The sequence below is a fragment of the Trachurus japonicus genome, chromosome 16 (assembly GCF_045865225.1).
Source record: "Trachurus japonicus isolate A0001 chromosome 16, Traja_1.0".
Classification (NCBI taxonomy): domain Eukaryota; kingdom Metazoa; phylum Chordata; class Actinopteri; order Carangiformes; family Carangidae; genus Trachurus; species Trachurus japonicus.
In genome coordinates this window covers 3,821,033-3,842,039 of record NC_140922.1, presented here as the reverse complement: position 1 = coordinate 3,842,039, position 21,007 = coordinate 3,821,033, and positions in this window count along the sequence as shown.

Sequence of the window (21,007 nt, the reverse complement as noted above, 5' to 3'; positions counted from 1 at the left end):
CCCATATCTCTCTCTCTCCTCTCTCTCTCTCTGTGACACACACTACTGTAGTTATGCTGGAGGTTTTTACCTGTTAAAAGGATGTTTTTCCTCCACTGTTGCTGAAGTGTTGAGTGTAAAATGTCTGTCTGTCTCTCTGTCTCTGTCTCTGTCTCTCTCTCTCTCTCTCTCTCTCTCTCTCTCTCTCTCTCTCTCTCTCTCTCTCTCTCTGTGACACACACTACTGTAGTTATGCTGGAGGTTTTTACCTGTTAAAAGGATGTTTTTCCTCCACTGTTGCTGAAGTGAGAATGAACATGTATTGAAATAGTTGATTGTATGAAGATGTAGAATAAAATCTCTCTCTCTCTCTCTCTCTCTCTCTCTCTCTCTCTCTCTCTCTCTCTCTCTCTCTCTCTCTCTGTGACACACACTACTGTAGTTATGCTGGAGGTTTTTACCTGTTAAAAGGATGTTTTTCCTCCACTGTTGCTGAAGTGAGAAGTGTTGAGTGTCTTTCTAATAGTTCAAAAATAAAAACGGATTTATAAAGACAAAATACCTTCTTGCCATTTTATTTAAGTTTGCCATGTGTTATATGTACTAATGTTTTGTTGTCATAATAAACTACAGCTGCATCAACTCAACTGGGTTTTAATTAGTCTATTATTCAACAATAACAACAACTGTGCAAAGACACCATCAATAATGTTTGCAGGAAACCATGAAGACTTGAAGCACCAAGCCAAATGAAAAGAAGAGAACAACCTGCTAAAGGGGTGAAATAAAATGCTATATCTGTCCATTAATTGGCACTTGGATAAAACAGGTTTTATTTTTGAAAATAAAAAAAATCAAACATTAAGAAATCTATACTTATATGTTTATAGAACAAATTCTCAGCAATCAACTAATGATTCGGTGCAACCTCCTGACTTTGTAATTTTTTCATAAAATGTGTGTTTTTCAGGCCATTACTTAATTTTTGTCAACACAGTCAGACACAAGAAAAAGGGAATTCTTGCTATTTATTTGGTCTGATATTGATTTAGAACAGTTTATAGAATATGCCTTTACCTTAAGTACACAATATTGTTGCTAAATGTTTAATATTCTCTTTTAATCACTTTTTATGCTGTTTTACGTGTGCACTTTGAGAACTCTGACATCATGTGAGTCTTATTATTTGAATTAAATATAGGAAATGACAGTTTTGAACACAAATGAACACATTTTTGGATTTAAAGAAAAAGGTTCCTTTAGTACATCACCTGCTTTGGAATAACAGGTTGAAAACATACTATTTCACAACAAAAATAAAACTTTAATCTGACAGTGGTGACGGAGTCTGGCTTCACCCTATAGACGCCAAGGTCGCATCATTGCGACAGGTAACATTGCTAAATAAAACAGCCCATATCTTTAAAATCTACTGCCTCATGCTGTTACTGCTTGGTACCACTCGTTGGTTCAGCTTCAATCCTGACGTAATTTGTGGGTGTGTTTTTATGCAAAATATCTGTCATCTGGGCTCCCGGGCCTCACCATACTTCCTTAAAATGCATGCAACATTTTCATCAGTAAATCACCAAGTGTATTCAATTCTATATTTAATTGTAAATACATTCAATTGAATAAAATAAAATAAACATTTTAATTATATTATGAAATTTGACCAATGTGAATATGTGTAACATGGCCTAAGTCTAGAAGAAAAATTATGTATATTGTTAATGAAGAGGATGAAGATTTATTACACATCAAATTACTACTAATGCTGTTTATTGTAAACATTAATTATTAGGCTTCATTATTATATTTTAGCCTCCTGTCATATATGTGTCACCACAGTCAGACAGAGAACCTGACAGTGTTGACGTCTGACAGTGTTGACAAAAACACAGTTTTTTAGATAAAACGCATGAACTCTAAACAGGTTTTCTCTCTGTTGCTAGCTAGCTCTGATTCACTCTTAGACTGCTTACATCTGTGTCATAATCTAGAAGAATTTTCCATATACGAAAGACAGTGTTGACACGTCATGTTTGTGACACTAGCAATATCAATAAATATGTGAAGATTATTGGAAAAATAGCAAACTTATAGGAGCCTGTGTGATGTTATGTCATTTAGTGGATGTAGCAGAGTGGAAAGGGGTCCTCAGGAATACAGCTGACCATGTAGTTGCCTGATTTAAAAGCTTATTCATAAAAATCTGACTGTGTTGACAAAAACCTGGGACGCATTTTTGGCAGCCACAAACTTTAATTAAATATTTTTGAAAATCCATTGATTTTAGTTTTAAATGCTTTTGAAAATTTGCTTGTTCATCTCACATATATATTATGCATTTTAAATAACTTTTCACAGTTTAATATTAAATTGATATAATATGAACTTGTCAGAGGACATGTGCTTTTGTGGGTACTGGCCTTGTATATAATCAAATAATTAATACAAATATCAACAAAAATATGAAAAATGTGTTATATTTGTGCAAAACATTATCAGATGATCAACCTTCAGTATTCTAAATCAGAAAATGTGATTAATTTTCATAGATATTGTCACTACTCTTAGTGGGACATGTTTTTGCCGAAGTCTCAAGAATCAGTGTGTGTAATCTACTAATGTGTCCCAGCAAAGACTGACAATCATCAGCTGCACAACAATGTTACAGTGAAATCGTCAAATACGCAAACAAACCAATGTATGAAACAGTGGAGGCTGGTCCATAGAGTAAGAGGTGGTGGGTCCTCTATTTTTGAGAGGCAAGAGGAAGATCAACAAATTTTAAATAAAGAGTAACTGCTTGAAATAAATGTGTTTGTGTTAATATGAGTCTTAAATAGTTATATCTTCCGACAGCAATCACTTATATAGAGTGTTTGGTCTGAAACACGGGTCTGTCAGTCACTCTGCTCTGCTGTAAGCCGAGGAGAAAACTTTCCTTGTATCCTACAACCTTTATCCAATGAGGAGAGAGAACGGCATAAAGGGGCGGTCCTCTCTGTGTGTGCAGCCAAGGGATGCGCATGAATGTGGTGACGTAGAGACGAGGACCAATAGATCCATGACGAGGGTGGGGACTGCTAACTCCATCGGCTGACAAGAAGTTAGCCAAAACGGCCGGATCGCTTACTTCTACTTTAAATATCTTTTATGGAAGAAAATCCACTTAATTCACTTAAAAAGGTTGAACAGCGCCGCTTGCAGTCGGAGGAGACAGAGCAGTCTGTGTGAAGAGCAGGGAGCAGAAGGGGAAGGTTGGGGGGGGGGGGCAACGGTTGGCAACGGTTACAGTCTGTTTGACTGTTGAGAAGAAATATATATATATATATATATATATATATATATATATCACTGAAAAAATGATAGATATAACCAATTAAAAGTGATGTCATGTTAATTGTAGCATGAAGTTTGGACCAAAACGGACAATACATGATGGAGTTACGGCAGGTTTACGGTTCGTCCACCAGGGGGCGGTAACGGGATGTGGGCCGTTGCGTACGGGGTCGTGACCTCATCACACATGTGAAGTTTCGAGCTGATCAGACAATGTCGATGCAAAACGCGACATTTCCTGTGTCCACAAGGGGGCGTATTGAGCGAGCTAGCGTACGATCAAATGGAGGCGTAGAGGGCGGGCCCCTGATCATGTACTGAAATTTTGAAGTGACTACGACCAAGTATGTGGGCGTGGAAGGCAAACGTAATAGCATGGCGACTAAACGAGCAGTTGACCAACTTTGTCGCCCCCTAGCAGCCACGCCGTTTCACGTAGAGAAAAGCTTTTAATAGTGTTTGACCAGCTCGGTCTCCTGATGATCTGTAGCGAATATGAAGTCAATCGGGCAAAATCCGTGGGAGGTGGCAGTTCACGATGGAGCGCTATTCCTGTCGCCGCCACAAGGGGGCCATTAGCCGTAGCGTCATAGCGTTCACGAAATACCTTCACCAACTTGTTCGGCATGTTTTAGAAGTGGAATGAAGTTGATGGGGGCAACTATGTATTTTTAATGAATTTTAGCGCACTTCCTGTTACCACCGGGGGGCGCTATGAGTGACGTAGGAAAATAATATGTCGGATCGTTCAGGGTCACGCCCTCATCATGTGCACCAAGTTTGAAGCCGCTGCGATCAAATCTGTGGGCGTGATAGCATTTAAACCTTTTTAGCTGAATTCGGGAACTTGGCCGTGCCCTAGCAGCCACGCCCTTTGACCTACACACCTGCGGAGCACAAGCCGTAATCAGCTCAGTCTGGAGATGTTCCGTGCCCAATTTGAAGTCAATCGGGCGAACTCCCTCGGAGGAGTTCGTTTTGCGTCAAAGAAAAGCTAACCAAAATGGCCGACTTCCTGTTGGGTTTAGGGCGTGGCTCCAATTCAATTTTTGGTATGTTTGGGTATGATACACGTGTGTGTCGAGTTTCGTATGTGTACGACAAAGTAAGCGAAATTTGTCTATGGAGAAATTCTGAAAAATTTCAAGGGGGCGCTATTGAGGCATTTAGCCACGCCCATGGGAAACGACTCTATCCGCTGAAAGAGCTCGCCATTCTTGACCTGTGGATGAAATTTCGTGAGGACACGACTTCGTTAAAGCCGCGAAAAAGGCAAACGTAATTGTACGATAAAAAATCGTCAGTCGCCGCGGCGGCACACGGACGCCGTTCGTCGTATCTTCACAGCGTTCATAATGTAGCTTCAGCAACTGGTTCTGCATGTATTAGAAGTGGAATGAAGTTGATCGGGTGAAGTATGGATTTTTAATGAATTTTTGCGTACTTCCTGTTACCACCGGGGGGCGCTATGAGCCAGGCAGGAAGTCGATACATCAAAACGTTCAGGGAGGAGCCAACGTCATGTCCTTTGAATTTCAAGTGGCTACGACGAAGTATGTGCACGTGAAAGGCAAACGTAATTTAAATTGGGATGATACACATTCGCCGCGGCGGCACACGGACGCCGTTGCTCGTAGGGTCAAAGCGTTCACGATGTAGCTTCACCATCCGGGTCTGCATGTACTAGAAGTGTAACGAAGGCGATTTGGTCAACTACGTATTTTTAACGAATTTTTGTACGTTTCCTGTTACCACCGGGGGGCGCTATGAGCGACGTACGCAAATAATATGTCGGATCGTTCAGGGTCTCGCCATAGATTTTTGCACGAAGTTTGAAGCGTCTACGATCAAGTATGTGGGCATGAGAGCCGTTCGTATTTACATGGCGAGCACCGAAACAGTCGCCAAACTTCGGGGCACGCCAGAGGCCAACCCCTTTGAGCTACAGACCTGCGGAGCACAAGATAAGCTCAGCTAGGTCTGACGATGTTCTGAACCCAATTTGGAGCCGATCGGGCGTAATCCCTCGGAGGAGTTCGTTTTGCGTAAAATAAATGCTAACCAAAATGGCTGACTTCCTGTTGGTTTTTGGGCTTCGCACGAAACAAATTTTTTTCATGTCTGGGTATGATACATATGTGTACCAAGTTTGGGCAGCCTGCGAGAAAAAAAATTTTGGTCCCTATGGCCGGGGGTCAAAAGTTCAAGGGGGCGCTGTTGTGCCAATTTGCCCCGCCCACAAACGCCGATAGTATCAGATCGAAATTTTTTCAGGTCCCGACGTGTGTCCCAAATTTCGTCCGTTTCTCGTCTTGGCAAAGGGGTCAAATCTGCGTTCAAAGTCGCGGAATAATAATAATAATAATAATAATAATAATAAAAATAAACACTTGCATTTCGGGGAATTTTGCGCCAGGTCAGTGGAGTACTTGATTACTTGCTTGCTTACTTGTTGTTACTCGTCGGCTGGCACGTCGACTAATGTGGATGTCGAATAACAATAGGGACCTCCCTGGGTCGTTGACACAGGCTCGGGCCCTAATAATAATTAAAGCCGCAAGCGGCTATGACGGGCCCTCGCTCCACGCCACTCGGAGTCCCCGCTGCCCCCGGGCCGCTCTTCGAAACCCCCGCGCGCAACCGGACGCGGGCGGCCGCGTCGAGGGCGGTCCCCTCGTCGAACACGTGAAGTTTCGAGCAAATCGGACGACGTACGATGGAGTTACGGCAGGTTTACGGTTCGTCCACCAGGGGGCGGTAACGGGATGTGGGCCGTTGCGTTCGGGGTCGTGACCTCATCACACATGTGAAGTTTCGAGCCGATCGGACAATGTCGATGCAAAACACGACATTTCCTGTGTCCACAAGGGGGCGTCTTGAGCGAGCTAGCGTACGATCAAATGGAGGCGTAGAGGGCGGGCCCCTGATCATGTACTGAAATTTTGAAGTGACTACGATCAAGTATGTGGGCGTGGAAGGCAAACGTAAAAGCATGGCGACTAAACGAGCAGTTGACCAACTTTGTCGCCCCCTAGCGGCCACGCCGTTTGACGTAGAGAAAAGCTTTTAATAGTGTTTGACCAGCTCGGTCTCCTGATGACTTGTAGCGAATATGAAGTCAATCGGGCAAAATCCGTGGGAGGTGGCAGTTCGCGGTGGAGCGCTATTCCTGTCGCCGCCACAAGGGGGCCATTAGCCGTAGCGTCATAGCGTTCATGAAATACCTTCACCAACTTGTTCGGCATGTTTTAGAAGTGGAATGAAGTTGATGGGGTCAACGATGTATTTTTTAATGAATTTTAGCGCACTTCCTGTTACCACCGGGGGGCGCAATGAGTGACGTAGGAAAATAATATGTCGGATCGTTCAGGGTCACGCCCTCATCATGTGCACCAAGTTTGAAGCAGCTGCGATCAAATCTGTGGGTGTGATAGCATTGCAAACTTCTTAGCTGAATTCGGCAACTTGGCCGTGCCCTAGCAGCCACGCCCTTTTGACCTACACACCTGCGGAGCACAAGCCGTAATCAGCTCAGTCTGGAGATGTTCTCTACCCAATTTGAAGTCAATCGGGCGAACTCCCTCGGAGGAGTTCGTTTTGCGTCAAAGAAATGCTAACCAAAATGGCCGACTTCCTGTTAGGTTTAGGGCGTGGCTCCAATTCAATTTTTGGTATGTTTGGGTATGATACACGTGTGTGTCGAGTTTCGTATGTGTACGACAAAGTAAGCGAAATTTGTCTATGGAGAAATTCGGAAAAACTTCTAGGGGGCGCTATTGAGGCATTTAGCCACGCCCATGGGAAACGACTCTATCCGCTGAAAGAGCTTGCCATTCTTGACCCGTGTATGAAATTTCGTAAGGACACGACTTCGTTAAAGCCACGAAAAAGGCAAACGTAATTGTACGATAAAAAATCGTCAGTCGCCGCGGCGGCACACGGACGCCGTTCGTCGTATCTTCACAGCGTTCATAATGTAGCTTCAGCAACTAGTTCTGCATGTATTAGAAGTGGAATGAAGTTGATCGGGTGAAGTATGGATTTTTAACGAATTTTTGCGTACTTCCTGTTACCACCGGGGGGCGCTATGAGCCAGGCAGGAAGTCGATATATCAAAACGTTCAGGGCGGAGCCAACGTCATGTCCTTTGAATTTCAAGTGGCTACGACGAAGTATGTGCGCGTAATTGGGAAACGTAATTTTACGACAAAAAATCGGCAGTCGCCGCGGCGGCACACGGACGCCGTTGCTCGTAGGGTCAAAGCGTTCATGATGTAGCTTCGCCATCCGGGTCTGCATGTACTAGAAGTGTAACGAAGTCGATTTGGTCAACTACGTATTTTTAACGAATTTTTGTACGTTTCCTGTTACCACCGGGGGGCGCTATGAGCGACGTACGCAAATAATATGTCGGATCGTTCAGGGTCTCTCCATAGATTTTTGCACCAAGTTTGAAGCGTCTACGATCAAGTATGAGGGCATGAGAGCCGTTCGTATTTACATGGCGAGCACCGAAACAGTCGCCAAACTTCGGGGCACGCCAGAGGCCAAGCGCTTTGAGCTACAGACCTGCGGAGCACAAGATAAGCTCAGCTAGGTCTGGCGATGTTCTGGACTCAATTTGGAGCCGATCGGGCGTAACCCCTCGGAGGAGTTCGTTTTGCGTTTACAAACTTTGAAGCAAAATGGCCGACTTCCTGTTGGGTTTCGGGCTTCGCCAGAAAAGGATTTTTTGTTCATCTTGCATTGATAAATATGTGTGCCGACTTTTGTCCGCTTTTATTAACGTCATTTTTTTCCCTATGGGTTTTTGACAAGTTTGTAGGGGGCGCTATTTTGCCATTTGGCCACGCCCACATGCGAGACCACCACTCAACGCTAAGTTGCCACAGGCCCCACGTGCGTGCAAAATTTCGTCCGTTTCTCGGCTTGGGAAAGGGGTCGAAATGGCCTTCGAAAAAAATAATAATAATAATAATAATAAACATTTGCATTTCAAGATAGCGTTTTTTCCCTGCCAGGTCACTTGAGTACTTGATTACTTGCTTGGTTACTTGTTGCTTGTCGGTGATCGGTGTGGATGTCGAATTACAATAGGGACCTCCCTGGGTCGTTGACACAGGCTCGGGCCCTAATAAACATTTGCATTTCAAGGTAGCGTTTTTTCCAACCAGGTCACTTGAGTACTTGATTACTTGATTACTTGCTTGATTACTTGTTGCTTGTCGGTGATCGGTGTGGATGTCGAATAACAATAGGGACCTCCCTGGGTCGTTGACACAGGCTCGGGCCCTAATAAGAATAAACATTTGCATTTCGGGGAATTTTGCGCCAGGTCAGTGGAGTACTTGATTACTTGCTTGCTTACTTGTTGTTACTCGTCGGCTGGCACGTCGACTAATGTGGATGTCGAATAACAATAGGGACCTCCCTGGGTCGTTGACACAGGCTCGGGCCCTAATTAAAGCCGCAAGCGGCTATGACGGGCCCTCGCTCCACGCCACTCGGCGTCCCCGCTGCCCCCGGGCCGCTCTTCGAAAACCCCCGCGCGCAACCGGACGTGGGCGGCTGCGTCGAGGGCGGTCCCCTCGTCGAACACGTGACGTTTCGAGCAAAACGGACAACGTACGATGGAGTTACGGCAGGTTTACGGTTCGTCCACCAGGGGGCGGTAACGGCATGTGGGCCGTTGCGTACGGGGTCGTGACCTCATCACACATGTGAAGTTTCGAGCCGATCGGACAATGTTGATGCAAAACGCCACATTTCCTGTGTCCACAAGGGGGCGTATTGAGCGAGCTAGCGTACGATCAAATGGAGGCGTAGAGGGCGGGCCCCTGATCATGTACTGAAATTTTGAAGTGACTACGACCAAGTATGTGGGCGTGGAAGGCAAACGTAATAGCATGGCGACTAAACGAGCAGTTGACCAACTTTGTCGCCCCCTAGCAGCCACGCCGTTTCACGTAGAGAAAAGCTTTTAATAGTGTTTGACCAGCTCGGTCTTGTGATGATCTGTAGCGAATATGAAGTCAATCGGGCAAAATCCGTGGGAGGTGGCAGTTCACGGTGGAGCGCTATTCCTGTCGCCGCCACAAGGGGGCCATTAGCCGTAGCGTCATAGCGTTCACGAAATACCTTCACCAACTTGTTCGGCATGTTTTAGAAGTGGAATGAAGTTGATGGGGGCAACTATGTATTTTTAATTAATATTAGCGCACTTCCTGTTACCACCGGGGGGCGCTATGAGTGACGTAGGAAAATAATATGTCGGATCGTTCAGGGTCACGCCCTCATCATGTGCACCAAGTTTGAAGCTGCTGCGATCAAATCTGTGGGCGTGCTAGCATTGCAAAGTTCTTAGCTGAATTCGGCAACATGGCCGTGCCCTAGCAGCCACGCCCTTTTGACCTACACACCTGCGGAGCACAAGCCGTAATCAGCTCATTCTGGAGATGTTCTGTACCCAATTTGAAGTCAATCGGGCGAACTCCCTCGGAGGAGTTCGTTTTGCGTCAAAGAAATGCTAACCAAAATGGCCGACTTCCTGTTAGGTTTAGGGCGTGGCTCCAATTCAATTTTTTGTATGTTTGGGTATGATACACGTGTGTGTCGAGTTTCGTATGTGTACGACAAAGTAAGCGAAATTTGTCTATGGAGAATTTCGGAAAAACTTCAAGGGGGCGCTATTGAGGCATTTAGCCACGCCCATGGGAAACGACTCTATCCGCTGAAAGAGCTCGCCATTCTTGACCCGTGTATGAAATTTCGTGAGGACACGACTTCGTTAAAGCCGCGAAAAAGGCAAACGTAATTGTACGATAAAAAATCGTCAGTCGCCGCGGCGGCACACGGACGCCGTTCGTCGTATCTTCACAGCGTTCATAATGTAGCTTCAGCAACTGGTTCTGCATGTATTAGAAGTGGAATGAAGTTGATCGGGTGAAGTATGGATTTTTAACGAATTTTTGCGTACTTCCTGTTACCACCGGGGGGCGCTATGAGCCAGGCAGGAAGTCGATACATCAAAACGTTCAGGGCGGAGCCAACGTCATGTCCTTTGAATTTCAAGTGGCTACGACGAAGTATGTGCGCGTAATTGGGAAACGTAACTTTACGACAAAAAATCGTCAGTCGCCGCGGCGGCACACGGACGCCGTTGCTCGTAGGGTCAAAGCGTTCATGATGTAGCTTCACCATCTGGGTCTGCATGTACTAGAAGTGCAACGAAGTCGATTTGGCCAACTACGTATTTTTAACGAATTTTTGTACGTTTCCTGTTACCACCGGGGGGCGCTATGAGCGACGTCGGCAAATAATATGTCGGATCGTTCAGGGTCTCGCCATAGATTTTTGCACCAAGTTTGAAGCGTCTACGATCAAGTATGTGGGCATGAGAGCCATTCGTATTTACATGGCGAGCACCGAAACAGTCGCCAAACTTCGGGGCACGCCAGAGGCCAACCCCTTTGAGCTACAGACCTGCGGAGCACAAGATAAGCTCAGCTAGGTCTGACGATGTTCTGAACCCAATTTGGAGCCGATCGGGCGTAATCCCTCGGAGGAGTTCGTTTTGCGTAAAATAAATGCTAACCAAAATGGCCGACTTCCTGTTGGTTTTTGGGCTTCGCACGAAACAAATTTTTTTCATGTCTGGGTATGATACATATGTGTACCAAGTTTGGGCAGCCTGCGAGAAAAAAAATTTTGATCCCTATGGCCGGGGGTCAAAAGTTCCAGGGGGCGCTGTTCTGCCAATTTGCCCCGCCCACAAACGGCGATAGCATCAGACGTCAATTTTCGCAAGTCCCGACGTGTGTCCCAAGTTTCGTCCGTTTCTCGGCTTGGCAAAGGGGTCAAATTGGGGTTTAAAGAGGGGGAATAATAATAATAATAATAATAAACATTACAATATCTGGAGTTTTTGCTGCCAGGTCTATGCAGTACTTGAGTACTTGCTTGCTTACTTGTTGTTACTCGTCGGCTGGCACGTTGACTAATGTGCATGTCGAATAACAATAGGGACCTCCCTGGGTCGTTGACACAGGCTCGGGCCCTAATAATAATAATTAAAGCCGCAAGCGGCTATGACGGGCCCTCGCTCCACGCCACTCGGCGTCCCCGCTACCCCCGGGCCGCTCTTCGAAAACCCCCGCGCGCAACCGGACGCGGGCGGCCGCGTCGAGGGCGGTCCCCTCGTCGAACACGCGACGTTTCGAGCAAAACGGACAACGTACGATGGAGTTACGGCAGGTTTACGGTTCGTCCACCAGGGGGCGGTAACGGGATGTGGGCCGTTGCGTACGGGGTCGTGACCTCATCACACACGTGAAGTTTCGAGCCGATCGGACAATGTCGATGCAAAACGCGACATTTCCTGTGTCCACAAGGGGGCGTCTTGAGCGAGCTAGCGTACGATCAAATGGAGGCGTAGAGGGCGGGCCCCTGATCATGTACTGAAATTTTGAAGTGACTACGACCAAGTATGTGGGCGTGGAAGGCAAACGTAATAGCATGGCGACTAAACGAGCAGTTGACCAACTTTGTCGCCCCCTAGCAGCCACGCCGTTTCACGTAGAGAAAAGCTTTTAATAGTGTTTGACCAGCTCGGTCTCCCGATGATCTGTAGCGAATATGAAGTCAATCGGGCAAAATCCGTGGGAGGTGGCAGTTCACGATGGAGCGCTATTCCTGTCGCCGCCACAGGGGGCCATTAGCCGTAGCGTCATAGCGTTCACGAAATACCTTCACCAACTTGTTCGGCATGTTTTAGAAGTGGAATGAAGTTGATGGGGGCAACTATGTATTTTTAATGAATTTTAGCGCACTTCCTGTTACCACCGGGGGGCGCTATGAGTGACGTAGGAAAATAATATGTCGGATCGTTCAGGGTCACGCCATCATCATGTGCACCAAGTTTGAAGCCGCTGCGATCAAATCTGTGGGCGCGATAGCATTTAAACCTTTTTAGCTGAATTCGGGAAATTGGCCGTGCCCTAGTAGCCACGCCCTTTGACCTACACACCTGCGGAGCACAAGCCGTAATCAGCTCGGTCTGGAGATGTTCCGTGCCCAATTTGAAGTCAATCGGGCGAACTCCCTCGGAGGAGTTCGTTTTGCGTCAAAGAAATGCTAACCAAAATGGCCGACTTCCTGTTGGGTTTAGGGCGTGGCTCCAATTCAATTTTTGGTATGTTTGGGTATGATACACGTGTGTGTCGAGTTTCGTATGTGTACGACAAAGTAAGCGAAATTTGTCTATGGAGAATTTCGGAAAAACTTCAAGGGGGCGCTATTGAGGCATTTAGCCACGCCCATGGGAAACGACTCTATCCGCTGAAAGAGCTCGCCATTCTTGACCTGTGTATGAAATTTCGTGAGGACACGACTTCGTTAAAGCCACGAAAAAGGCAAACGTAATTGTACGATAAAAAATCGTCAGTCGCCGCGGCGGCACACAGACGCCGTTCGTCGTAGCTTCACAGCGTTCATAATGTAGCTTCAGCAACTGGTTCTGCATGTATTAGAAGTGGAATGAAGTTGATCGGGTGAAGTATGGATTTTTAACGAATTTTTGCGTACTTCCTGTTACCACCGGGGGGGCGCTATGAGCCAGGCAGGAAGTCGATACATCAAAACGTTCAGGGAGGAGCCAACGTCATGTCCTTTGAATTTCAAGTGGCTACGACGAAGTATGTGCGCGTGAAAGGCAAACGAAATTTAAATTGGGATGATACACTTTCGCCGCGGCGGCACACGGACGCCGTTGCTCGTAGGGTCAAAGCGTTGATGATGTAGCTTCACCATCCGGGTCTGCATGTACTAGAAGTGTAACGAAGTCGATTTGGTCAACTACGTATTTTTAACGAATTTTTGTACGTTTCCTGTTACCACCGGGGGGCGCTATGAGCGACATACGCAAATAATATGTCGGATCGTTCAGGGTCTCTCCATAGATTTTTGCACCAAGTTTGAAGCGTCTACGATCAAGTATGAGGGCATGAGAGCCGTTCGTATTTACATGGCGAGCACCGAAACAGTCGCCAAACTTCGGGGCACGCCAGAGGCCAAGCGCTTTGAGCTACAGACCTGCGGAGCACAAGATAAGCTCAGCTAGGTCTGGCGATGTTCTGGACCCAATTTGGAGCCGATCGGGCGTAACCCCTCGGAGGAGTTCGTTTTGCGTTTACAAACTTTGAAGCAAAATGGCCGACTTCCTGTTGGTTTTAGGGTATGTCAGTATAGCAAATTTTTTGAAGATCTCGGGTTGATGAATAAGTTTACCAAGTTTCGGACAAATCGGTGACGCAGACCCTCATTCCCTATGCGCGGTCTAGGGGGCGCTGTGGCGCCAATAGGCCACGCCCACATGCGAAACCACCACTCAACGCTAAGTTGCCACAGGCCCCACGTGCGTGCAAAATTTCGTCCGTTTCTCGGCTTGGGAAAGGGGTCGAAATGGCGTTCGAAGTGGCATAATAATAATAATTAAAGCCGCAAGCGGCGATGGCGGGCCCTCGCTCGCCCATGCCACCGCGGGGCCTGAGGCACGCCGGGGCCGTGGCGCGGAGCAGAAATGGAGAAAAAACCTGGAAGGAGGCCAAAAATGCAATGTTTCGTTCATCCACCAGGGGGCAGTCACCGTATGTGGTCTGGTGCGTTCAGGGGCCGCCCCTCATCACTCATGTGAAGTTTGGAGTGAATCGGACAAAGCATGAGGGAGTTATGAGCAGTTAAAGGTTCGTCCACTAGGGGGCAGTAATGGTATGCGTGCAGATGTGTTCAGGGTCAGTCCCTCATCACACATGTGAAGTTTCGTGGAAATCGGACAAAGCATGAGGGAGTTATGAGCTGTTAAAGGTTCGTCCACTAGGGGGCAGTAATGGGATGTGTGCAGGTGTGTTCAGGGTCAGTCCCTCATCACACATGTGAAGTTTCGTGGAAATCGGACAATGTTGATGCAAAAAATGGCACTTCCGGTTTCCACTAGGGGGCCACATGAGCGACACCCCTATCAGATGGAAGAGGTCTCCACCCTGGACCTGTGTATAAAGTTTCATGATGATACGAGTTCATTAAAGCCATCAAAAAGCCAAACGTATTTTCATGGCGAGGAATTAATGGTAGCCACGCCCCCACAGGGACGCCATTACTCGTAGCTTCACAGTCTTCATAATGTAGCTTCACCAACTGGTTCTGCATGTTTTAGAAGTGGAATGAAGTTGATGGGGTCAACTATGTATTTTTAATGAATTTTAGTTCACTTCCTGTTACCACCGGGGGGCGCTATGAGCGACGTAGGCAAATAATATGTCGGATCGTTCAGGGTCTCGCCATAGATTTTTGCACCAAGTTTGAAGCGTCTACGATCAAGTATGTGGGCGTGACAGCCAATCGTATTACATGGCGAGCACGCCAAAGTGAATTGAGCGCTGGGAGCCACGCCCTTTGACCTACGGACTCACGGAGCACAAGATAAGCTCAGCTAGGTCTGGAGATGTGGTGTACCTAATTTCAACTTGATCGGGCGAACGCTGTGGGAGGAGTTCATTTTAGGCGGGAAAAATAAAAACCAAAATGGCCGACTTCCTGTTGGGTTGAGGTCATGAGGTCAAGAGGCTTTTTTGCATATCTGGGTATAATACATATGTGTACCAAATTTTGTATGCATGGGACAAAGTGACCCGACTTCCCTATGGGGATTTTGAAAGTTTGTAGGGGGCGCTATTTAGCCATTTCGCGTCGACCGTGTGCAACCACCCCAAAATATCGAATTTCGGATCCGGCCGGACGTCCATGCAAAAGTAGACAACTTTTCCAGTTGGGGAAAGGGGCGAAATTGGGGCATGAAGTCGGGCAAGAATAATAATAATAATAAACAGCGCGATTTCAATAGGGCTTTCGCTGGGCGACTTGCAGTCGCCGCTCGGGCCCTAATTAAAGCCGCAAGCGGCGATGACGGGCCCTCGCTCGCCCATGCCACCGCGGGGCCTGAGGCATGTCGGGGCTGCAATGCTTCGTTCATCCACCAGGTGGCGCTAAGCAGTTGTGGGTGGGTGCGTTCAGGGGCAGCCCCTCATCACTCATGTGAAGTTTGGAGTGAATCGGACAAAGCATGAAGGAATTATGAGCAGTTAAAGGTTCGTCCACCAGGGGGCAGTAATGGGATGCGTGCAGGTGTGTTCAGGGTCAGTCCCTCATCACACATGTGAAGTTTCGTGGAAATCGGACAATGTTGATGTAAAATATGCCACTTCCTGTTTCCACTAGGGGGCGAATGAGTGAGATCGCCTATGAGTACATAGAAACGTTGAGGTTGTGACCCTGGACCTGTGTACCAATTTTCATGTTGATAGGAGTTCAATAAAGCCATCCAAAGGGCAAACGTATTGTCATGGCGAGGAATTGTCGCTGCGCCCCCACACGGACGCCATTACTCGTAGCTTCACAGCGTTCATGATGGAGCTTCACCAACTGGTTCTGCATGTATTAGAAGTGGAATGAAGTTGATGGGGCAAAGAATGTACATTTTCCAAATTTTAGTACACTTCCTGTTACCACCGGGAGGCGCTATGAGTTACGTGGGAAGTTAATATATCGGGACGTTCAGGGCGGAGCCATCATCATGTCCAGCAAGTTTGAAGTTGATTGGATGAAGTATGTGGGCGTGAGAGCCACTCGTATGGACATGGCGAGCACGCCAAAGTGAATTGAGCGCTGGCAGCCACGCCCTTTGACCTACGGACTCACGGAGCACAAGATAAGCTCAGCGAGGTCTGGAGATGTGGTATACCTAATTTGAACTTGATCGGGCGAACGCTCTGGGAGGAGTTAAATTTAGGCGGGAAAAATCTACACCAAAATGGCCGACTTCCTGTTGGGTTTAGGGCGTGGCTCCAATTCAATTTTTTGTATGTTTGGGTATGATACACGTGTGTGTCGAGTTTTGTATGTGTTCGACAAAGTAAGCGAAATTTGTCTATGAAGAATTTCGGAAAAACTTCAAGGGGGCGCTATTGAGGCATTTAGCCACGCCCATAGGAAACGACTCTATCTGCTGAAAGAGATCGCCATTCTTGACCCGTGTATGAAATTTCGTGAGGACACGACTTCGTTAAAGCCACGAAAAAGGCAAACGTAATTGTACGATAAAAAATCGCCAGTCGCCGCGGCGGCACACGGACGCCGTTCGTCGTATCTTCACAGCGTTCATAATGTAGCTTCAGCAACTGGTTCTGCATGTATTAGAAGTGGAATGAAGTTGATCGGGTGAAGTATAGATTTTTAATGAATTTTTGCGTACTTCCTGTTACCACCGGGGGGCGCTATGAGCCAGGCAGGAAGTCGATACATCAAAACGTTCAGGGCGGAGCCAACGTCATGTCCTTTGAATTTCAAGTGGCTACGACGAAGTATGTGCGCGTAATAGGCAAACGTAATTTTACGACAAAAAATCGTCAGTCGCCGCGGCGGCACACGGACGCCGTTCGTCGTATCTTCAAAGCGTTCATAATGTAGCTTCAGCAACTGGTTCAGCATGTACTAGAAGTGGAACAAAGTCGATTTAGTGAACTACGTATTTTTAACGAATTTTTGTACGTTTTCTGTTACCACCGGGGGGCGCTATGAGCGACGTAGGCAAATAATATGTCGGATCGTTCAGGGTCTCGCCATAGATTTTTGCACCAAGTTTGAAGCGTCTACGATCAAGTATGTGGGCATGAGAGCCGTTCGTATTTACATGGCGAGCACCGAAACAGTCGCCAAACTTCGGGGCACGCCAGAGGCCAAGCGCTTTGAGCTACAGACCTGCGGAGCACAAGATAAGCTCAGCTAGGTCTGACGATGTTCTGAACCCAATTTGGAGCCGATCGGGCGTAACCCCTCGGACGAGTTCGTTTTGCGTAAACGAACTTTGAACCAAAATGGCCGACTTCCTGTTGGGTTTCGGGCTTCGGTATAGGAGGATTTTTTGTTCATCTCGCATTGATAAATATGTGTGCCGATTTTGGTCCGCTTTCGTTAACGTCATTTTTTTCCCTATGGGTTTTTGGCAAAATTGTAGGGGGCGCTATTTAGCCATTTCGCGTCGACCATGTGCGACCACTCAAAAATATCGTTTTTCGGATCCGGCCGGACACCCATGCAAAAGTAGACGCATTTTCGCCTTTGGGAAAGGGGTCAAAATGGCGTTTTAAGGGTGTGGGAATAATAATAATAATAATAATAATTAAAGCCGCAAGCGGCGATGGCGGGCCCTCGCTCGCCCATGCCACCGCGGGGCCTGAGGCACGCCGGGGCCGTGGCGCGGAGCAGAAATGGAGAAAAAACCTGGAAGGAGGCCAAAAACGCAATGTTTCGTTCATCCACCAGGGGGCAGTCACCACATGTGGTGTGGTGCGTTCAGGGGCCGCCCCTCATCACTCGTGTGAAGTTTGGAGTGAATCGGACAAAGCATGAGGGAGTTATGAGCAGTTAAAGGTTCGTCCACTAGGGGGCAGTAATGAGATGCGTGCAGGTGTGTTCAGGGTCAGTCCCTCATCACACATGTGAAGTTTCGTGGAAATCGGACAAAGCATGAGGGAGTTATGAGCAGTTAAAGGTTTGTCCACTAGGGGGCAGTAATGGGATGCGTGCAGGTGTGTTCAGGGTCAGCCCCTCATCACACATGTGAAGTTTCGTGGAAATCGGACAAAGCATGAGGGAGTTATGAGCAGTTAAATGTCCGTCCACTAGGGGGCAGTAATGGGATGCGTGCAGGTGTGTTCAGGGTCAGCCCCTCATCACCCATGTGAAGTTTCGTGGAAATCGGACAATGTTGATGCAAAAAATGGCACTTCCGGTTTCCACTAGGGGGCCACATGAGCGACACCCCTATCAGATGGAAGAGGTCTCCACCCTGGACCTGTGTATCAAATTTCATGATGATACGAGTTCATTAAAGCCATCAAAAAGCCAAACGTATTTTCATGGCGAGGAATTGATGGTAGCCACGCCCCCACAGGGACGCCATTACTCATAGCTTCACAGTCTTCATAATGTAGCTTCACCAACTGGTTCTGCATGTTTTAGAAGTGGAATGAAGTTGATGGGGTCAACTATGTATTTTTAATGAATTTTAGTTCACTTCCTGTTACCACCGGGGGGCGCTATGAGCGACGTAGGCAAATAATATGTCGGATCGTTCAGGGTCTCGCCATAGATTTTTGCACCAAGTTTGAAGCGTCTACGATCAACTATGTGGGCATGAGAGCCGTTCGTATTTACATGGCGAGCACCGAAACAGTCGCCAAACTTGGGGGCATGCCAGAGGCCAAGCCCTTTGACCTACGGACTCACGGCGCACAAGATAAGCTCAGCTAGGTCTGGAGATGTGGTGTACCTAATTTCAACTTGATCGGGCGAACGCTGTGGGAGGAGTTCGTTTTAGGCGGGAAAAATCAAAACCAAAATGGCCGACTTCCTGTTGGGTTGAGGTCATGAGGTCAAGAGGCTTTTTTGCATATCTGGGTATAATACATATGTGTACCAAATTTTGTGAGCGTAGGACAAAGTTAGCAAAATTCCCTATGGGCATTTTTTGGACTTTGTAGGGGGCGCTATTCCGCCATTTTGCGTCGACCGTGTGCGACCACTCAAAAATATCGAATTTCGGATCCGGCCGGACGCCCATGCAAAAGTAGACGCATTTTCGCCTTTGGGAAAGGGGTCAAAATGGCATTTTAAGAGCGCAAGAATAATAATAATAATAATAATAATAATAATAAACAGCGCGATTTCAAAAGGGCTTTCGCTGGGCGACTTGCAGTCGCCGCTCGGGCCCTAATTAAAGCCGCAAGCGGCGATGGCGGGCCCTCGCTCGCCCATGCCACCGCGGGGCCTGAGGCACGCCGGGGCCGTGGCGCGGAGCAGAAATGGAGAAAAAACCTGGAAGGAGGCCAAAAATGCAATGTTTCGTTCATCCACCAGGGGGCAGTCACCGTATGTGGTCTGGTGCGTTCAGGGGCCGCCCCTCATCACTCATGTGAAGTTTGGAGTGAATCGGACAAAGCATGAGGGAGTTATGAGCAGTTAAAGGTTCGTCCACTAGGGGGCAGTAATGGTATGCGTGCAGGTGTGTTCAGGGTCAGTCCCTCATCACACATGTGAAGTTTCGTGGAAATCGGACAAAGCATGAGGGAGTTATGAGCTGTTAAAGGTTCGTCCACTAGGGGGCAGTAATGGGATGCGTGCAGGTGTGTTCAGGGTCAGTCCCTCATCACACATGTGAAGTTTCGTGGAAATCGGACAATGTTGATGCAAAAAATGGCACTTCCGGTTTCCACTAGGGGGCCACATGAGCGACACCCCTATCAGATGGAAGAGGTCTCCACCCTGGACCTGTGTATAAAGTTTCATGATGATACGAGTTCATTAAAGCCATCAAAAAGCCAAACGTATTTTCATGGCGAGGAATTAATGGTAGCCACGCCCCCACAGGGACGCCATTACTCGTAGCTTCACAGTCTTCATAATGTAGCTTCACCAACTGGTTCTGCATGTTTTAGAAGTGGAATGAAGTTGATGGGGTCAACTATGTATTTTTAATGAATTTTAGTTCACTTCCTGTTACCACCGGGGGGCGCTATGAGCGACGTAGGCAAATAATATGTCGGATCGTTCAGGGTCTCGCCATAGATTTTTGCACCAAGTTTGAAGCGTCTACGATCAAGTATGTGGGCGTGACAGCCAATCGTATTACATGGCGAGCACGCCAAAGTGAATTGAGCGCTGGGAGCCACGCCCTTTGACCTACGGACTCACGGCGCACAAGATAAGCTCAGCTAGGTCTGGAGATGTGGTGTACCTAATTTCAACTTGATCGGGCGAACGCTGTGGGAGGAGTTCGTTTTAGGCGGGAAAAATCAAAACCAAAATGGCCGACTTCCTGTTGGGTTGAGGTCATGAGGTCAAGAGGCTTTTTTGCATATCTGGGTATAATACATATGTGTACCAAATTTTGTGAGTGTAGGACAAAGTTAGCAAAATTCCCTATGGGCATTTTTGGACTTTGTAGGGGGCGCTATTCCGCCATTTTGCGTCGACCGTGTGTGACAACTCAAAAATATCGAATTTCGGATCCGGCCGGACGCCCATGCAAAAGTACACGCATTTTCGCCTTTGGGAAAGGGGTCAAAATGGCGTTTTAAGAGCGCAAGAATAATAATAATAATAATAATAATAAACAGCGCGATTTCAAAAGGGCTTTCGCTGGGCGACTTGCAGTCGCCGCTCGGGCCCTAATAATAATAAACAGCGCGATTTCAAAAGGGCTTTCGCTGGGCGACTTGCAGTCGCCGCTCGGGCCCTAATAAGAAAAATAAACATTACAATATCTGGGGTTTTTGCTGCCAGGTCTATGCAGTACTTGAGTACTAGCTTGCTTACTTGTTGTTACTCGTCGACTTGCACGTTGATTAATGTGGATGTCGAATAACAATAGGGACCTCCCTGGGTCGTTGACACAGGCTCGGGCCCTAATAAACATTACAATATCTGGGGTTTTTGCTGCCAGGTCTATGCAGTACTTGAGTACTAGCTTGCTTACTTGTTGTTACTCGTCGGCTGGCACGTTGACTAATGTGCATGTCGAATAACAATAGGGACCTCCCTGGGTCGTTGACACAGGCTCGGGCCCTAA